Source organism: Eschrichtius robustus, chromosome 2, assembly GCF_028021215.1.
Source record: "Eschrichtius robustus isolate mEscRob2 chromosome 2, mEscRob2.pri, whole genome shotgun sequence".
Lineage (NCBI taxonomy): Eukaryota > Metazoa > Chordata > Mammalia > Artiodactyla > Eschrichtiidae > Eschrichtius > Eschrichtius robustus.
In genome coordinates this window covers 137,527,464-137,545,920 of record NC_090825.1, presented here as the reverse complement: position 1 = coordinate 137,545,920, position 18,457 = coordinate 137,527,464, and positions in this window count along the sequence as shown.

Here is an 18,457-nt window from a genome sequence, read left to right as displayed (position 1 = left end):
TTTGCTGTGCCAATTACAGTCTTTATGTCCTGTACAATTTACCTGAGCCTCAGTTTCCTATACCTAAATGAGAGATAATAAAAGTATCTACCTCATAGGGTTGAGTGGGGATTAAATAAAATGTATGTAAAAACTTAGCATATAAATACTACCAAATGTAAAATAGATAGCTAGTGAGAAGCAGCCGCATAGCACAGGGAGATCAGCTCAGTGCTCTGTAACCACCTAGAGGGGTGGGATAGGGAGGGTGGGAGGCAGGGAGACGCAAGAGGGAGGAGATTTGGGGATATATGTATACGTATAGCTGATTCACTTTGTTATAATGCAGAAACTAACACACCATTGTAAAGCAATTATACTCCAATAAAGATGTTAAAAAAAAAACATTTTACCTAATACATAGTACTGAATAAATATTAGCTATTAGTATTTGTTTAACATTTTAAGACTGACATATCAGAATAAAACACCCCTGATCATTTTAATGCCATTTGTTTCCCTCTTTTTTGCCACAAATAAAAGTAATATAACAGCGTGCAAAGAGTGAACAACTGGGAGGTAGGAGATCTGACCTCCCGCCACTGATCTGAAACCAGAGACAAGTATGTCCTGTCTGAACAGCACTCTCTTTACCTACAAATGGAGATGAATGTAGATCAGAGGTCAGCAAACCACACTCTGTGGCCCAAATCTGGCCACATTCATTCATTTAGGTTTTGTCTGTGGCCACTTCTGCTGTCCCACAACAGCAGAGCTGAGCCGTCCCTAGGAAGGAAGACTGTCTAGCCCACAAAGCCAAAAATATTCACTATCTGATCCTTTACAGAAAAAAATTGCAAAGCTCTAGTTTAGATGCTTACTTAGGACTTTCTGCCTTAAGTTTCTATAATTCCAAACACCTCACTTTTCAGATTCTGGACCAAGTAAACCAACAGATGATGGGGTTAATTTATCTAGATCATGCACTGAATTATAGAGCCTCATAGAGATAATACATTTATAGGTATAATACATTTCCAAACAAATCAGTTGGTACTTGATGATTTAATTGGAGGAGGGGGATGGAATCAAAACAAAAAGAAACTAATCCTTCTGAATAAATGACAAAGCCTTCTCAAATGGATAAATAACTCAAACATAGTCTTGTTTTCCATGATGATTTTAGCCTAGTAAGGACTCACTTGAGGAATAGATGTTTTAAAATATTAAGTGTTACTTATTAGAAGTACACAAATAATTGCAACACTCTACCCTTCTCTAATTGCCTAATGATGTCTGTTTTAAGGAATAGATAAGAATAGTTATAATTGTCATATCAAAATACCAGTTAAGTAAGACTGGCCTCTACTGGTATCAGTGTTATAATAGGCTAGATTCTAGATTTCCATGAGTCTTTGAGGCTCGTGCAGTGAGAAAACCTTTTCCTTATGATTACCACTCTTTAGCAACTGTGTTAAAGAAACAAAGAGGACATTAAAATAAAATAAAAGCACCTTGCATCAAGTTTAGTCAGCACTCCGTAAGAGATTGTCTTTGCACCTGAGGGGGAGTAGTCTGAATCTAGGGTAGCTGATGCTTGTGTTGGCTGTTGCCAGGCCGCCTCCTCTGCGGATACAATTTTCTGTACGTGCCATGGTGTGAGGAAGGCTGGGAAGCACTCTAGAATCTGAACTGGGACGGTGGGAGGCTATAAATTAATGGGTGAAATTGTTTCAACTTTTGGAGATGTGGTGCCACTTGATCACCCAACCCCTCCTTTCTAAGATTTCTAACAAATTGATAAATAGATGTAATTAGCCAAATGAAGAAGAGTTCTCAGGGTTGCCGTAAGCAGAACCGGAGAATGTGGCGGCTAGAAGTGCAGTGAATTTTATCATGGATTTGAGAAACCTATTGCTAAAGTTATATCCTTAGATTGATAGTTATTGGCATGGAATGGAGGAAAGGAGGAGGTGAAGGGAGGAAATGTCCATTCAAATATTCTTCCCTAAGAACGGGAAGTCTCCTCCTCCCTCTAGAAACACAAATGGAAGAGAACAAGCATATCTTTTAACACATTTACATAGAACAATAACAAAACTTTGACCTAAAACCAGGAAATTGGGATACTAGTTCTTTACTAGTATGTTGCTGATTCTAGCATTTGCCTTAATTCCTCTGAACCGCCAGTGCATCTTCTATTGTGTATAAGTCAAAATATCTTGCCTTTTAGAAGTCACTGTAATATATTATCATGTGCAGTCCCTTCCCTTCTAAGATCAGTGATAATGTAAAAAGTGACTAATACTCAGTTCTTGGGAGGATCACAAGCTCTGACTTAATTAGAAGAAATTAACGTATCTTAAACATCTTATTCTAAGAAACTATGCTGGGAAGTGGGATGGTATTGTATCACCATATACTCTATTATTTCATGACTCCCTGTTTATAAATGGCACAATAATTATTGCCTATAGGATTAAGTTGCTTAAAATCTTGTGCAGGAAATCTGACTTTTTCTATTGAAGAGGAAGTTTATTAGTAAAAAGAACAGTATCTTCTCTTTTCTTTTTGAATGAAAATTTTAACTGTTCTTATTTTATATTATTTTATTTTATTTTGTTTTCTCACTGGACAAATGTTTATTGATTTCTGATTTTATGCAGAATATTGTGTTAAGCCCCAGGGGGGTGGGGTGCCAGGATTAATACAAGTTTCTGCCACTGAAGAACTGCCAGTGTGTTCGTATTACATGTATGGCATGTGACAGTGATGTGAGGGACAGGAATGTCAGAGAAGCACATAGATGACTCTGTCTGAGGAGTTGGGGAGGCTGCATAGAGGAAATGACCTTTGACCCAAGTTTTAAATCATGAATAGTAATTTACACTTTACCCAAGAAAAAAGTAACCTAGTTGATTTTTTTTGACCTTGCCGCTACTCCTCAATGACTGTGCTGATTGATGACTGTTATCCTTAGCAATGGATGTTAAATTATATAGTGCTGAGGAAGATGAAGAGATCAGAGGTATTTTGCTAGAAACGTCACATGTTATAGAAGAAACTTGCAGAATGGAAAGAGAGAAGAAAAGAAGGAAAATATTTGCTTAATATGGTTTCTTCATATAGAAAGAACACTGTCTTTTAATAGAAAAGACACCCTGGGAGCCAATTAAAAATAAACAAATAATAATCTTGGGGAATGAATTAAAAGATATATTTCTACTCTAGACCTGCTAATAATCTTGAAAAAATGTGATAACTGCATTATTATTAAACAGTTTCATCCCAGGATGAAATGACTGTAATAAAAAATAATTTTGATTTTACAGAAACATTTTATTATGGAATAATACAATATATGCAATACATAACAACTTCATAAATATACTTATAACATACTAAAATGAAACAATCATTTTTCCCTAATTATTTTCCATGAATTTTATAGTCATTTAGGTGAGTAAATATAGTTAAATTATGAAAAGATGTGAAAAATGCTTTGTATAATGAATGTTGAAAGCACTGCACTTTTGACACAGACTTATGGATGAAATTATTTGTCCTGGAAGTAAATTATAATATAAATCAGTGTTAATAATTTATTTTAGCTCTATTACCTCCAAATAATTACATTTGTATCACAATACAAACTATCTTGAATATAATGGTGCTAAAAAATCATAGCAGAGAATAGAATAAAATCAATTTGTAGTTTTTCAGAAATGTTCACCAGAAGCATAGATATCATCTGCATTAATACAGCATTTTCTATTTATGCAGTGCTTTTGTTTAACTGACTGTGCAAAATTGTTATTTATAAGTGACACAGCATTCGTCTTCTGATCCACAAATTTTGAGATGTTTTAAAAGAAATTACTTTTGAATGTATATTGTTTTGGCAGGAGTAGTGGATAGAGAGGCATGCATATAATGAAAGAAATTTTGACCCTGTAAGATTGGGATGAGGGATAAAATACATAAAGTGTCTAACAGAATTCTTGGAACAAAACAACTGTTCAAATCCTACAATTTTGCCATTGGTGATTAGAACAAGAAGGCATCAGTGTTGAACTTGTAGCAAAGAGTTCAAGGTAGAGATGGGTGTTTTAATTCATAATATCATGCTTTTAATCAGCAAAGTTTTATCGATCACCTACTATATGCCAGACATTTAACTATATACTAGAGATACAATTGTGAAGGCAACACTATCCCTGACTATAGTTTAGAAATGAGGAAGCTAATAATTAATTTTCAAAAAGTTTATTCAAGGACTTCCCTGGTGGTGCAGTGATTAAGAATCCGCCTGCCAATGCAGGGGACATGGGTTCGATTCCTGGTCCAGGAAGATCCCACATGCCGTGGAGCAACTAAGACCGTGTGCCACAACTACTGAGCCTGCGCTCTAGAACCTGCGTGCCACAACTACTGAAGCCCACGTGCCTAGAGCCCATGCTCCGCAACAAGAGAAGCCACCGCAATGAGAAGCCCATGCACCGCAGCGAAGAGTAGCCCCCACTCGCCGCAACTAGAGAAAGCCCATGCACAGCAACGAAGACCCAACGTGGCCAAAAATAAATAAATTAAAAACAAAAAAGTTTATTCAAGCTTATATACCATGTTAATGGAAAGATACAAGACAAGAAAATAACTGCGGAGCAACACCCAGAACTATAATAGTCTATAAATCCTTTCTTAAACTAAATAAAATCAAATATGTAAAATCATCTAACCTAGTACTTAGCATAGTGTAGCAATAGAAAAATAAAATTATGTTTGCAACTGTGTTGTGATACAAACATCTGCTTTTGTAACTCAAACTACCAGACATAAGATGTCAGGACCATACATAGGCAGTATGAACTGCTCTGATTTCATTTTGTACATAGTTAAATTTTTTCTGACACCTGAAATATTACTTTGAAAACTTTATAAATTTACTACTAGATATACTAGATATTTCTCCAGCATGGAGAGAGTATTTTTTTAAAAATTAAGAATTTGGGGCAACAAAGTTTAACTACACAATTGGACAAAGTAAGGAATCCTACTCATTCAACACATTTTCATTACTTCTAGCACATTCTATGTCTAGTGATACAATGATAAATGGGATATTGTTCTGACCCTCTAGCAGAAGGGTGCCCCTTGGCATTTTTAAGCAGAAACAGCTCCTAGGATTAGGAGAAACAACAGAATGAAAAGACTATTTGACTTAATAAGAATTGATAGACTTTTCCAAATATCTGAAATAACATGTTGAAAAAAGAATTAAACTTTTATGTAACTCAACAAAGCAGAGTTAGAACCAAAGGGAAGGCAATTTGGCTACCCATGGAATTATCCAATATGGGCACTAGCTGCTTTGAGACTACAGCTATTCAATGCTAAGCTGCTTTGTCCTTTGTCAAGACTATTGGAGAACCTCCTGGAAAATGTGCCCTCTATTCCTCATGCCATGACCAGAGCACACAGCACTAATCCAGCTTGGTGCTCTGAGCCCAGACAAATCTCAGAAAATGTCTCAACATAGGATTACAGGCAGCCACAGCTATTAGATTAGTTTTTTTAGCTGAAATGTTGCCATTCCTGAGATGTAACAAACTCCTCGACGTATTAGTGATTAGATTTTACCAAAGATTTTTTTCTAAATGAATTGTTATATCTCCTATTCATTAAAGCTTTTTTGGTCACACCCTTCCTAACTGCTGTCTGGATGGAGTGAATAAATATGACAGCCTTACCTTGTTTCTGATCTTTAAAAGAAAAGTGTTAAATATTTTTCTAAAAGCATGATATAAGTAGGTTCATTCTGTAGATGATCAATTTTAGATTGAATAATATCTCTTCAATTTCGAGTCTGCTACAAGTTTTCATTAAAAGCAGTTATTGAATTTTATCAAAGGTATTTTTTTACATTGATTAAGACAATCATATGATTTTTCTTCTTCATTCTTCTTATGTTATGAATTATATTGATTGAGTTTAAAAGTAATACCAAGTTTGTGTTTCTGGAAGAAGTCCAAGAATTTAGTTCTAGAGTAGTATCATTTTTTTATGTATTGTTGGATTTTGTTAATATTTCATTGAAGTGTTTGTATCTATGCTAATAAGGGATGCTATCTAAAATTTTTTCTTCTAATATTTATTGCCAGTTTTGGTATCAGAGTTATTGTAATGGTCTCAAAAAACAAGTTGGGGACTTCCCTGGTGGTGCAGTGGTTAAGAATCCACCTGCCAATGCAGGGGACATGGGTTCGAGCCCTGGTCTGGGAAGATCCCACATGCCACGGAGCAACTAAGCCCGTGCGCCACAACTACTGAGCCTGAGCTTTAGAGCCCATGAGCCACAACTATTGAGCCCATGTGCCACAACTACTGAAGCCCACGCACCTAGAACCCGTGCTCCCCAACAAAGAGAAGCCACCACAATGAGAAGCCTGCACACCGCAACGAAGAGTAGCCCCCACTCGCCGCAACTAGAGAAAGCCTGTGTGCAGTGACGAAGACCCAATGCAGCCAAAAATAAATAAATAAATTAATTAATTAATTAATTAAATTAATTTAAAAAAACCCAAGTTGGTACATGTTCCCTCCTCCTCTGTTTTTGAAAGAATTATTATAAATTGCTATTATTTGATCCTTAAATGTTTGATAAGATTCACCAGTGAAACCGTCTGGTCCTGGAGTTTTCTTTGTGGGAAAATTTTTAGTAATTAGTTCACAGCTTTAATAGTTACAAGGTATTACATTTTTATTTTTTTGTGTGTTACTCTTACTGAATTGTAATTTTCAAGGAGACTGTCCATGTAGTCAGCATCTACATTGTTGACTTTATTAGACTAAAGTCTTTCATAATAGCCCCATATTATCCTTTCAGTGTCTGTAAGCTATGTAGTGATACACCCTATCTCCTTCCTGATATTGTTAATTTGTGTTTCTTCTTTTTTCTTTGTGTCTTGCTATCGATTATATCAATATTATTAATTTTATTTTTTCAAAGAAATCAACCTTTGGCTTTGTTAATTTTCTGCATTGATTATTCTGTATTTAAATCTCTTATGTTCTTATTTTTATTTGTTTTATTCTCTTCTGTTTGAGTTTGTTTATCCTTTTTTAAAAAATTCCTTGAGATATTTGCTTATTTTAAACCTTTAATATTTTCTAAAATATGAATTTAAAGCTAAAAATTTCCCGCTAAACAGGATTTTTAAATTTTTTATTCATTGTCATTGAGTCAACATATTTTTAAATTTTCCTTATGATTTCTTCTTTGGTACATGGACTATTTAGAAGTGGGTCACTTAGTTTGAAATATTTGGACATTTTCTAATTTTCTTGTTATTTATTTCCAATTTAATTCCACTATGGTATGAGAATACAGGCTGTATGTTTTCAATCTTAAATCAGTTAATGCTTAATTTATAGTACAGCACACGGTCTATTTTGAGTAATGTTTTATATGCACCTGAAAAAATGTATTCCGAAATTGTTTCAGGTAGTGTTCAGCAGCGTCAATTTGGTCACACTTGTTACTAATGTTGTACAGTTTTTCTATGTCCTTTCATGATTTTTGTCTCTGTACTCTATTAATTTTTGAGGAAAATAATTTATCATTATAAAATGTTCTTCTTTTGTATCTTGGTAATACTCATTTTCTTAATGCCTACCTTGTCTGCTATTAATTGGCTCTTCTGTGATTACTGCTTGCTTTGTTTATTTTTTCTCATCCTTTCATTTCAACCAGTCTATGTATTTATATATAATTTTAGTACCACTCATCACTAAAACCAGTCTGACAATCTCTTTCTTTTAATTGGTGTGTTTAGTCCATATATAATAAATGCCATTACTGACATATTGGATTTAAGTCTATATTTTGGCTCTTTATTTTCTATATGTCCTGTCTGGTATTTTGTTCCTTTCTTCCTTCTTTTTTACTAAGTATTTTACATTACCTCATTTTATCTCCCCTTTTAAGCTACTAGTTTCATTTCTTTGTTTAATTTCTCAATGGTTGTTTTGAATCATTAACTTTTCATTGTCTAACTTAAATTAGTATTATACTTTAACATGTATAATTTAATTTACCCACTCTGCTTCTATTATCAGATGTTTTATTTCTATGAATATAATTATTTATTCCTTTAAACAATCAATAGACACTTAAAGGAATTAAGAATAATACAATCCTTATATACTCATATATTTACTACTTCCAGTTGTCTTAATCTTTTCTTGCATCTAGGTTTCCTTGGTGGATTATTTTTCTTCACCCTGAAGAAATTCTATTAGTTTTTTTTATGACAAATTTGTTCAGCTTTTATCTCCTCCCTCTCAAATAAAACTGTCAATCTCTTCTCCATTTATGAAAGATATTTGAGGATAGGATCTAGAATTCTAGGTTCACAGTTTTCTTACCACCCTTACTCCCACGAGCACTTAGGAGGTATCTTTCTTTTTTTAAAAATTTTGTTCTATATTGGAGTAGAGTTGATTAACAATGTTGTGTTAGTTTCAGGTGTACAGCAAAGTGACTCAGTTATACATATACATATACCTATTCTTTTTCAAATTCTTTTCCCATTTAGGTTATTACAGAGTACTGAGCAGAGTTCCCTGTGCTATACAGTAGGTCCTTGTTAGTTATCTAAAATAGCAGTGTGTGCACGTCAGTCCCAAACTCCCAATCTGTCCCTCCCCCTCGCCCTTCCCCACTGGTAACCTAAGTTCATTCTCTAAGACTGTGAGTCTGTTTCTGTTTTGTAAATAAGTTCTTTTTTTTTTTTTTAAGATTCCACATATAAGCAATACCATATGATATTGGTCTTTCTCTGTCTGACTTACTTCATTTAGTATGATAATCTCCAGTTCCATCCATGTTGCTGCAAATGGCATTATTTCATTCTTTTTAATGGCTGAGTAATATTCCATTCTATATATGTAACACATCTTCTTTATCCATTCATCTGTTGATGGACATTTAGGTTACTTCCATGTCTTGACTATTGTAAACAGTGCTGCAATGAACGTTGGGGTGCATGTATCCTTTCGAAGCATATTTTTTCCTGGATATATGCTCACGAGTGGGATTACTGGGTCATATGGTAGCTCTATTTTTAGTTTCTTAAGGAACCTCCATACTGTTCTCCACAGTGGCTGTACCAATTTGGTTGTTTTTTTTTTTGATATTGAGCTGCATGAGCTGTTTGTAAATTTTGGAGATTAATCCCTTGTCAGTTGCATCATTTGCAAATATTTTCTACCACTCTGTGGGTTGTCTTTTCATTTCGTGTATGGTTTCCTTTGCTGTGCAAAAGCTTTTGAGTTTGATTAGGTCCCATTTGTTTATTTTGGTTTTTACTTCCCTTACTCTAGGAGACAGATTGAAAAAGATATTGCTGTGATTTATGTCAAAGAGTGTTCTGTCTGTATTTTCCTCTAAGAGTTTTATAGTACCTGGTCTTACATTTAGGTCTTTAATACATTTTGAGTTTATTTTTGTGTATAGTGTTAAAGAATGTTCTCATTTCATTTCTAATTATATATTTTTTTACATGTAGCTGTCCAGTTTTCCCAGCACTATTTACTGAAGAGACTGTCTTTTCTCCATTTTATATTCTTGCCTCCTTTGTCATAGATTAATTGACCATAGTTGCGTGGGTTTATTTCTGGGCTTTCTATCTGGTTCCATTGATCTATATTTCTGTTTTTGTGCCAGTGCCATACTGTTTTGATTACTGTAACTTTGTAGTATAGTTTGAAGTCAGAGAGCCTGATTCCTAGCTCCATTTTTCTTTCTCAAGATTGCTTTGGCTATTTGGGGTCTTTTGTGTCTCCATACAAATTTTGATAACTTTCTATTATCATCTGTCTTTGATTTTTTTCCAATAAGAAATGAGTCTTCATTCTTATTATTGTTTAGTGTAATACCATGAATCTTTTTTTTTTTTGTTCTAGCTGCTTTTAACTTCTTTTTCTTTATCTTTGGTTTTCAACAGTCTGACAATAATGTCCATTGGTGTGTTTTTCTTTGTATTTTTCTTGCTTGGGGTTTCCTGAGATTTTCCATTAATTTTTGAAATGTTTTGACTATTATCTCTTAATATATTTCTTTTCTTTCTTATTCTTTCACCTCCACTTAGGGGACCATGATTACATATTACTATTTTGTATTAGGTAATAAGTCTCAAATGCTCTGTTCTGGCTTTTATTTTCATATTTTAATCTTTGTTTCAGTTTAAATAGTTTCTCTTGATCTGTCTTTGTAGTTATTGATTATTTTCTCTGCTCTGTCTAGCCGATCCAAATATCTTTTATATGTTAGATGTATTTTTCTCTTGTAATAATCCCATTTGGTTCTTTTTTAGGTTTTTCCATTTCTTGCCTGTGATTCTCCATTTCTGGTTCACCCAGTTTCACCATATTTTCCTGAGTCTTCCAATATATCTATAATCCATGTTTTAATATGTTTATTAAACCTGGTTTAAAATTTTTATTGCTAATTCCAGTATCTAAGTTGTATATGTGTGTATTTCTTTTGACTTCATTTTGATTTTTGCATCCAGTTTTTCTCTTTCTTCTCATATCTTGTAAATTTGAAGTGCATACTGGACATTATGGGTAATATATTGTCAAAAATCTGGGTTATGCTATCTTCTTTGAAAGAATGTTGTGTTTCATTCCAGTAGAGAATTAGAAAACTGGCAGGTTCACTTGATGTAATTGTAATTTTCTTTTAATTGGTCCCTTAAGAACCTTGGCTTTGCTCTTAGAACTAGAATGTAGCCTTGACTCCTTCTTAAGGCATGGATCTTCTGGGATTTCAAGGGAAATCCAAAGATGTTTACCAAGTTCCTCTAACTTGTTAGGACTTGAACTCCAAATGTCTCTCTAACAATAGGTTGCCAGAATTTCTGCTCAAGTCTTTATTCTAGCAGCCTTTTTCTCTGGGTTCCTTTTGTATCACCTTGCACATGCAAAGGCATCAGCCAATATTTAAGGAGAATTTGTACACAATTTTGGTGCTTTTCCCTCTGTGGCATCCTTCTTTAAAGAATGTTCCCCTCAATTTCCAGCCATTCTAGCAGCTCCAAATTCCTGCCTCTGTCTCTTCGTCCCAGTAAAACAGATGATTTCAGCTTCAAGTTCTTTTCCTTCTTTGCTACTGGTACCCTTAGGGAAAAGCTATTTAATTGCAAAACTCACATAGCTTATTTCCCTTCCTTTAAAGATTGTTTCTCTTTTAGTTTCTACCTTCTTTTGCTTTTCTCCAGAACTTTAAAATAATTGTTTTTTAACACTTGTTTTAATATCTGTCCAAAGTTTATACTTGTCATTAGCAGAATGTTTAGTGTGTACCAAGCTACTCTACCTTTATTGAAACCAGAAATTTAGAGTACTAATTTTAAAAATTGCTAACATTAGTTGAGCACATTTAATAAAATCCAGGTACTATGTTTTGCATGCATTTTAAGATTTAATTATCAGAAAAGTCTTGTAAGGTATTTACTATTATTATTCTAATTTTTCAGATGAGAAAACTAACAGAATGAGGGTAACTCCCACTAAGCCAATAACTAGTAGGAGGTAGCATAGGATTTTAAATCTAGGCAATCTATTACATATTACACCTTTAAACTAGTCCCTTCATCTTAATAACAGAAAGTGATTAAAAATGTATCTAGATTATTATTTCCACATCTCAAACATATACTTTTTCTACAATATTTTCTATGAGCTATTTCCTTTGGCTCTGAAAAAGTACTGTGCAACTCAGTTTTGTACCATGTGATCTGTGGTGTCACTTTTGTAACTTATTCATATCCAATGACTTATCAGACTGTTGCAATCTCTGAAATATATATTCAAAGCCACTTGGATCATGCGTTCACCCAAGGTACATTGGCCCAAAGTGGCTATTAACTGAGTTTACCCATGAATTGGTATTCTCAAATAACCTCATGCTAAACACACATTTTCAACTGGGGCAAGTAGAAAATATGGTGTATTGAATTGACTTACCTTCATATTGACCACAGTTCTGACATATCTACATTATTTCATAGAGTAAGAGATTTTTAGACCCGAAGTATGTACGGTCTAAGTCTTTCACCACATATGTAAAAAACATGAGGACCACAGAAGTTAAAGTGGTATCATCTAATGTCACACAGCTATATAGTTTCAGACACAGGACCCAAGTAACAAATTTACCTCTCTTTGTAATAAAAAAAAAAAAAATCATTCTTACATTAAAAAGAGAGTAAGTATATCACAGAGTATTTAGTCTTAAAGTGGTAGAAATCCCTTGTTTGTGTCCATAACCTCTGAAATAGTGTTGATTAATCCACTGGGTTTCCACAAAATAGCTGTCGTGGATCAAATATATATTAAATATCACCGGCTAATTCATTTTTCCCTTGGTACACTGGATCCTTAAAACTTTATAATAGCTTTTATTTATTATGACATTTCATATTATTTCAATTGCCCAAATCAGTCTTTTTTTTTCCAGTTGTTTCAGAGACATGCATAGCCAAATCTAAAAACATATGACTGAATAGTAATAAACTATTAGTGCTATATTGAACAAAACTAAGGGAAAAAAATCACTAAAATTCTTCAGATGCCCCTTTGGGAGGGCTGTAGCTCTTTCAGTGAGCTACACCAACTGGATGCTAACCACACCCAACATGTTCTTTGTCCTGTGTTCATAACTTCTTAAGTGCACTACAGTTTATATTTCATCCTGATAGTATTATAAGCATATATCCTCATTCTCAAAGTTGGCAGTGATAGCATCAAGAAATAATAAGGTCTAATCTTCACCATTAGAATACAAATCCGTGGTTATTTCACTTTTGTACAATGGAAATAATTTGGTCCAGAGAGGTAAAGTGACTTTTTCAGAGTTGAACAGATCGTGAGTAAGGGTGAAAACTGATATCCTGATTGTCATCCAAACACGGCATCATCCTCCTATGAGACATCATATCTCCCTCCATGTGTGTATGTCAGAATGTGACAAGACTTTGTAAGCTACAGTGAGACAATGCTAAATCTGACAGGTTTATTTTCCAGAGGGGAATCTATTGGTAACTGGAACAACTGGATGAGAGAGGACATACATAATTCTCCCAGTCAAAAAAGTGTGGGAGGAGCTGGATTAAACAAAGTCAAGCGTGTTTCTTTGGTGCTTGACTTATCTGAACCTTTAGTATGCTAATATGCATGTACATTTCTAAAAGGGGGATAGAAACATTTACCAAAATTATTTGACCAAATAATTTTTTAAAAAAATTTTTGCAAAGATCATCCATTACAATAAATATCTGATAGAATACATTTAGAAAAATTCTTCTCTAGAGGTTTAGCTATCTTCAGAACATTGTGGATATTTAATAAAATTATATTGAAAGAAGGAATGGACATTAAAATTGTATGTACATTCATAATAATTTATACCTAAGGTCCATCCATTATCAAATCCTGGTTCAGATAATATCACCAAGGGCCATCTTGTGGGAAAAGAAGGTAGTTTATCTTCATGATGGTGACCTCAGTGGATGGAGATATATTCCAAAGACTTCTTTTTTTTTTTTTTTTAACATCTTTATTGAAGTATAATTGCCTTACAATGGTGTGTTAGCTTCTGCTTTATAACAAAGTGAATCAGTTATACATATACAATATGTTCCCATTTCTCTTCCCTCTTGCATCTCCCTCCCTCCCACCCTCCCCATCCCACCCCTCTAGGTGGTCACAAAGCACCGAGCTGATCTCCCTATGCTATGCGGCTGCTTCCCACTAGTTATCTATTTTACATTTGGTAGTGTATATATGTCCATGACACTCTCTTACCCTGTCACATCTCACCCCACCCCCTCCCCATATCCTCAAGTCCATTCTCTAGTAGGTCTGTGTCTTTATTCCCGTCTTGCCACTAGGTTCTTCATGGCCTTTTTTTATTTTTTTTTCCTTAGATTCCGTATATATGTGTTAGCATACTGTATTTGTTTCTCTCTTTCTGACTTACTTCACTCTGTATGACAGACTCTAACTCCATCCACCTCATTACAAATACCTCCATTTCATTTCTTTTTATGGCTGAGTAATATTCCATTGTATATATGTGCCACATCTTCTTTATCCATTCATCTGTCGATGGACATTTAGGTTGCTTCCATGTCCTGGCTATTGTAAATAGAGCTGCAATGAACATTTTGGTACATGACTCTTTTTGAACTATGGTTTTCTCAGGGTATATGCCCAGTATTGGGATTGCTGGGTCGTATGGTAGTTCTATTTGTAGTTTTTTCAGGAACCTCCATACTGTTCTCCATAGTGGCTGTATCAATTTACATTCCCACCAACAGTGCAAGAGTGTTCCCTTTCCTCCACACCCTCTCCAGCATTTATTGTTTCTAGATTTTTTGATGATGGCCATTCTGACCGGTGTGAGATGATATCTCATTGTAGTTTTGATTTGCATTTCTCTAATGCTTAATGATGTTGAGCATTCTTTCATGTGTCTGTAGGCCATCTGTATATCTTCTTTGGAGAAATGTCTATTTAGGTCTTCTGCCCATTTTTGGATTGGGTTGTTGGTTTTTTTGTTATTGAGCTGCATGAGCTGCTTGTAAATCTTGGAGATTAATCCTTTGTCAGTTGCTTCATTTGCAAATATTTTCTCCCATTCTGATGGTTGTCTTTTGGTCTTGTTTATGGTTTCCTTTGCTGTGCAAAAGCTTTTAAGTTTCATTAGGTCCCATTTGTTTATTTTTGTTCTTATTTCCATTTCTCTGGGAGCTGGGTCAAAAAGGATCTTGCTGTGCTGTATGTCATAGAGTGTTCTGCCTATGTTTTCCTCTAAGAGTTTGATAGTGTCTGCCCTTACACTTAGGTCTTTAATCCATTTTGAGTTTATTTTTGTGCATGGTGTCAGGGAGTGTTCTAATTTCATACTTTTACATGTACCTGTCCAATTTTCCCAGCACCACTTATTGAATAGGCTGTCTTTTCTCCACTGTATATGCTTGCCTCCTTTATCAAAGATAAGGTGACCATATGTGTGTGGGTTTATCTCTGGGCTTTCTATCCTGTTCCCTTGATCTATATTTCTGTTTTTGTGCCAGTACCAAACTGTCTTGATTACTGAAGCTTTGTAATATAGTCTGAAGTCAGGGAGCCTGATTCCCCCAGCTCCATTTTTCGTTCTCAAGATTGCTTTGGCTATTCGGGGTCTTTTGTGTTTCCATACAAATTGTGAAATTTTTTGTTCTAGTTCTGTGAAAAATGCCAGTGGTAGTTTGATAGGGATTGCATTGAATCTGTAGATTGCTTTGGGTAGTAGAGTCATTTTCACAATGTTGATTCTTCCAATCCAGGAACATGGTATATCTCTCCATCTATTTGTATCATCTTTAATTTCTTTCATCAGTGTCTTATAATTTTCTGCATACAGGTCTTTTGTCTCCTTAGGTAGGTTTATTCCTAGATATTTTATTCTTTTTGTTGCAATGGTAAATGGGAGTGTTTTCCTAATTTCACTTTCAGATTTTTCGTCATTAGTGTATAGAAATGCAAGAGATTTCTGTGCATTTATTTTGTATCCTGCTACTTTACCAAATGCATTGATTAGCTCTAGAAGTTTTCTGGTAGCATCTTTAGGATTCTCTATGTATAGTATCATGTCATCTGCAAATAGTGACAGCTTTACTTCTTCTTTTCCGATTTGGATTCCTTTTATTTCTTTGTCTTCTCTGATTGCTGTGGCTAACACTTCCAAAACTATGTTGAATAATAGTGGTGAGAGTGGGCAACCTTGTCTTGTTCCTGATCTTAGTGGAAATGGTTTCAGTTTTTCACCATTGAGGACAATGTTGGCTGTGGGTTTGTCATATATGGCCTTTATTATGTTGAGGAAAGTTCCCTCTATGCCTACTTTCTGCAGGGCTTTTATCATAAATGGGTGTTGAATTTTGTCGAAAGCTTTCTCTGCATCTATTGAGATGATCATATGGTTTTTCTCCTTCAATTTGTTAATATGGTGTATCACATTGATTGATTTGCGTATACTGAAGAATCCTTGCATTCCTGGGATAAACCCCACTTGATCATGGTGTATGATCCTTTTAATGTGCTGTTGGATTCTGTTTGCTAGTATTTTGTTGAGGATTTTTTCATCTATGTTCATCAGTGATATTGGCCTGTAGTTTTCTTTCTTTGTGACATCTTTGTCTGGTTTTGGTATCAGGGTGATGATGGCCTCGTAGATTGAGTTTGGGAGTGTTCCTCCCTCTGCAATATTTTGGAAGAGTTTGAGAAGAATAGGTGTTAGCTCGTCTCTAAATGTTTGATAGAATTCACCTGTGAAGCCATCTGGTCCTGGGCTTTTGTTTGTTGGAAGGTTTTTAATCACAGTTTCAATTTCAGTGCTTGTGATTGGTCTGTTCATATTTTCTATTTCTTCCTGGTTCAGTCTCGGCAGTTTGTGCATTTCTAAGAATCTGTCCATTTCTTCCAGGTTGTCCATTTTATTGGCATAGAGTTGCTTGTAGTAATCTCTCATGATCTTTTGTATTTCTGCAGTGTCAGTGGTTACTTCTCCTTTTTCATTTCTAATTCTATTGATCTGAGTCTTCTCCCTTTTTCTCTTGATGAGTCTGGCTAATGGTTTATCAATTTTGTTTATCTTCTCAAAGAACCAGCTTTTAGTTTCATTGATTTTTGCTATTGTTTCCTTCATTTCTTTTTCATTTATTTCTGACCTGATCTTTATAATTTCTTTCCTTCTGCTGGCTTTGGGGTTTTTTTGTTCTTCTTTCTCTAATTGCTTCAGGTGCAAGGTTAGGTTGTTTATTTTAGATGTTTCCTGTTTCTTGAGGTAGGACTGTATTGCTATAAACTTCCCTCTTAGCACTGCTTTTGCTGCGTCCCATAGGTTTTGGGTTGACGTATCTCCATTGTCATTTGTTTCTAGGTATTTTTTGATTTCCCCTTTGATTTCTTCAGTAATCACTTCGTTATTAAGTAGTGTATTGTGTAGCCTCCATGTGTTTGTATTTTTTACAGATCTTTTCCTGTAATTGATATCTAGTCTCATAGCGTTGTGGTCGGAAAAGATACTTGATACGATTTCAATTTTCTTAAATTTACCAAGGCTTGATTTATGACCCAAGATATGATCTGTCCTGGAGAATGTTCCATGAGCACTTGAGAAAAATGTGCATTCTGTTGTTTTTGGGTAGAATGTCCTATAAATATCAATTAAGTCCATATTGTTTAATGTATCATTTAAAGCTTGTGTTTCCTTATTTATTTTCATTTTGGATGATCTGTCCATTGGTGAAAGTGGGGTGTTAAAGTCCCCTACTATGATTGTGTTGCTGTCGATTTCCCCTTTTATGGCTGTTAGTATTTGCCTTATGTATTGAGGTGCTCCTATGTTGGGTGCATAAATATTTACAATTGTTATAGCTTCCTCTTGGATCGATCCCTTGATCATTATATAGTGTCCTTCTTTGTCTCTTGTAATAGTCTTTATTTTAAAGTCTATTTTGTCTGATATGAGAATTGCTACTCCAGCTTTCTTTTGATTTCCATTTGCATGGAATATCTTTTTCCATCCCCTCACTTTCAGTCTGTATGTGTCTCTAGGTCTGAAGTGGGTCTCTTGTAGACAGCATATATATGGGTCTTGTTTTTGTATCCATTCAGCCAGCCTGTGTCTTTTGGTGGGAGCATTTAATCCATTTACATTCAAGGTAATTGTCCATATGTATGTTCCTATTCCCATTTTCTTAAATGTTTTGGGTTTGTTATTGTAGGTGTTTTCCTTCTCTTGTGTTTCTTGCCTAGAGAAGTTCCTTTAGCATTTGTTGTAAAGCTGGTTTGGTGGTGCTGAACTCTCTCAGCTTTTGCTTGTCTGTAAAGGTTTTAATTTCTCCATCGAATCTGAATGAGATCCTTGCTGGGTAGAGTAATCTTGGTTGTAGGTTTTTCTCCTTCATCACTTTAAGTATATCCTGCCACTCCCTTCTGGCTTGCAGAGTTTCTGCTGAAAGATCAGCTGTTAACCTTATGGGGATTCCCTTGTGTGTTATTTGTTGTTTTTCCCTTGCTGCCTTTAATATGTTTTCCTTATATTTAATTTTTGACAGTTTGATTAATATGTGTCTTGGCGTGTTTCTCCTTGGGTTTATCCTGTATGGGACTCTCTGTGCTTCCAGGACTTGATTAACTATTTCCTTTCCCATATTAGGGAAGTTTTCAACTATAATCTCTTCAAATATTTTCTCAGTCCCTTTCTTTTTCTCTTCTTCTTCTGGGACCCCTATAATTCGAATGTTGGTGCGTTTAATGTTGTCCCAGAGGTCTCTGAGACTGTCCTCAGTTCTTTTCATTCTTTTTTCTTTATCCTGCTCTGTAGTAGTTATTTCCACCATTTTATCTTCCAGGTCACTTATCCTTT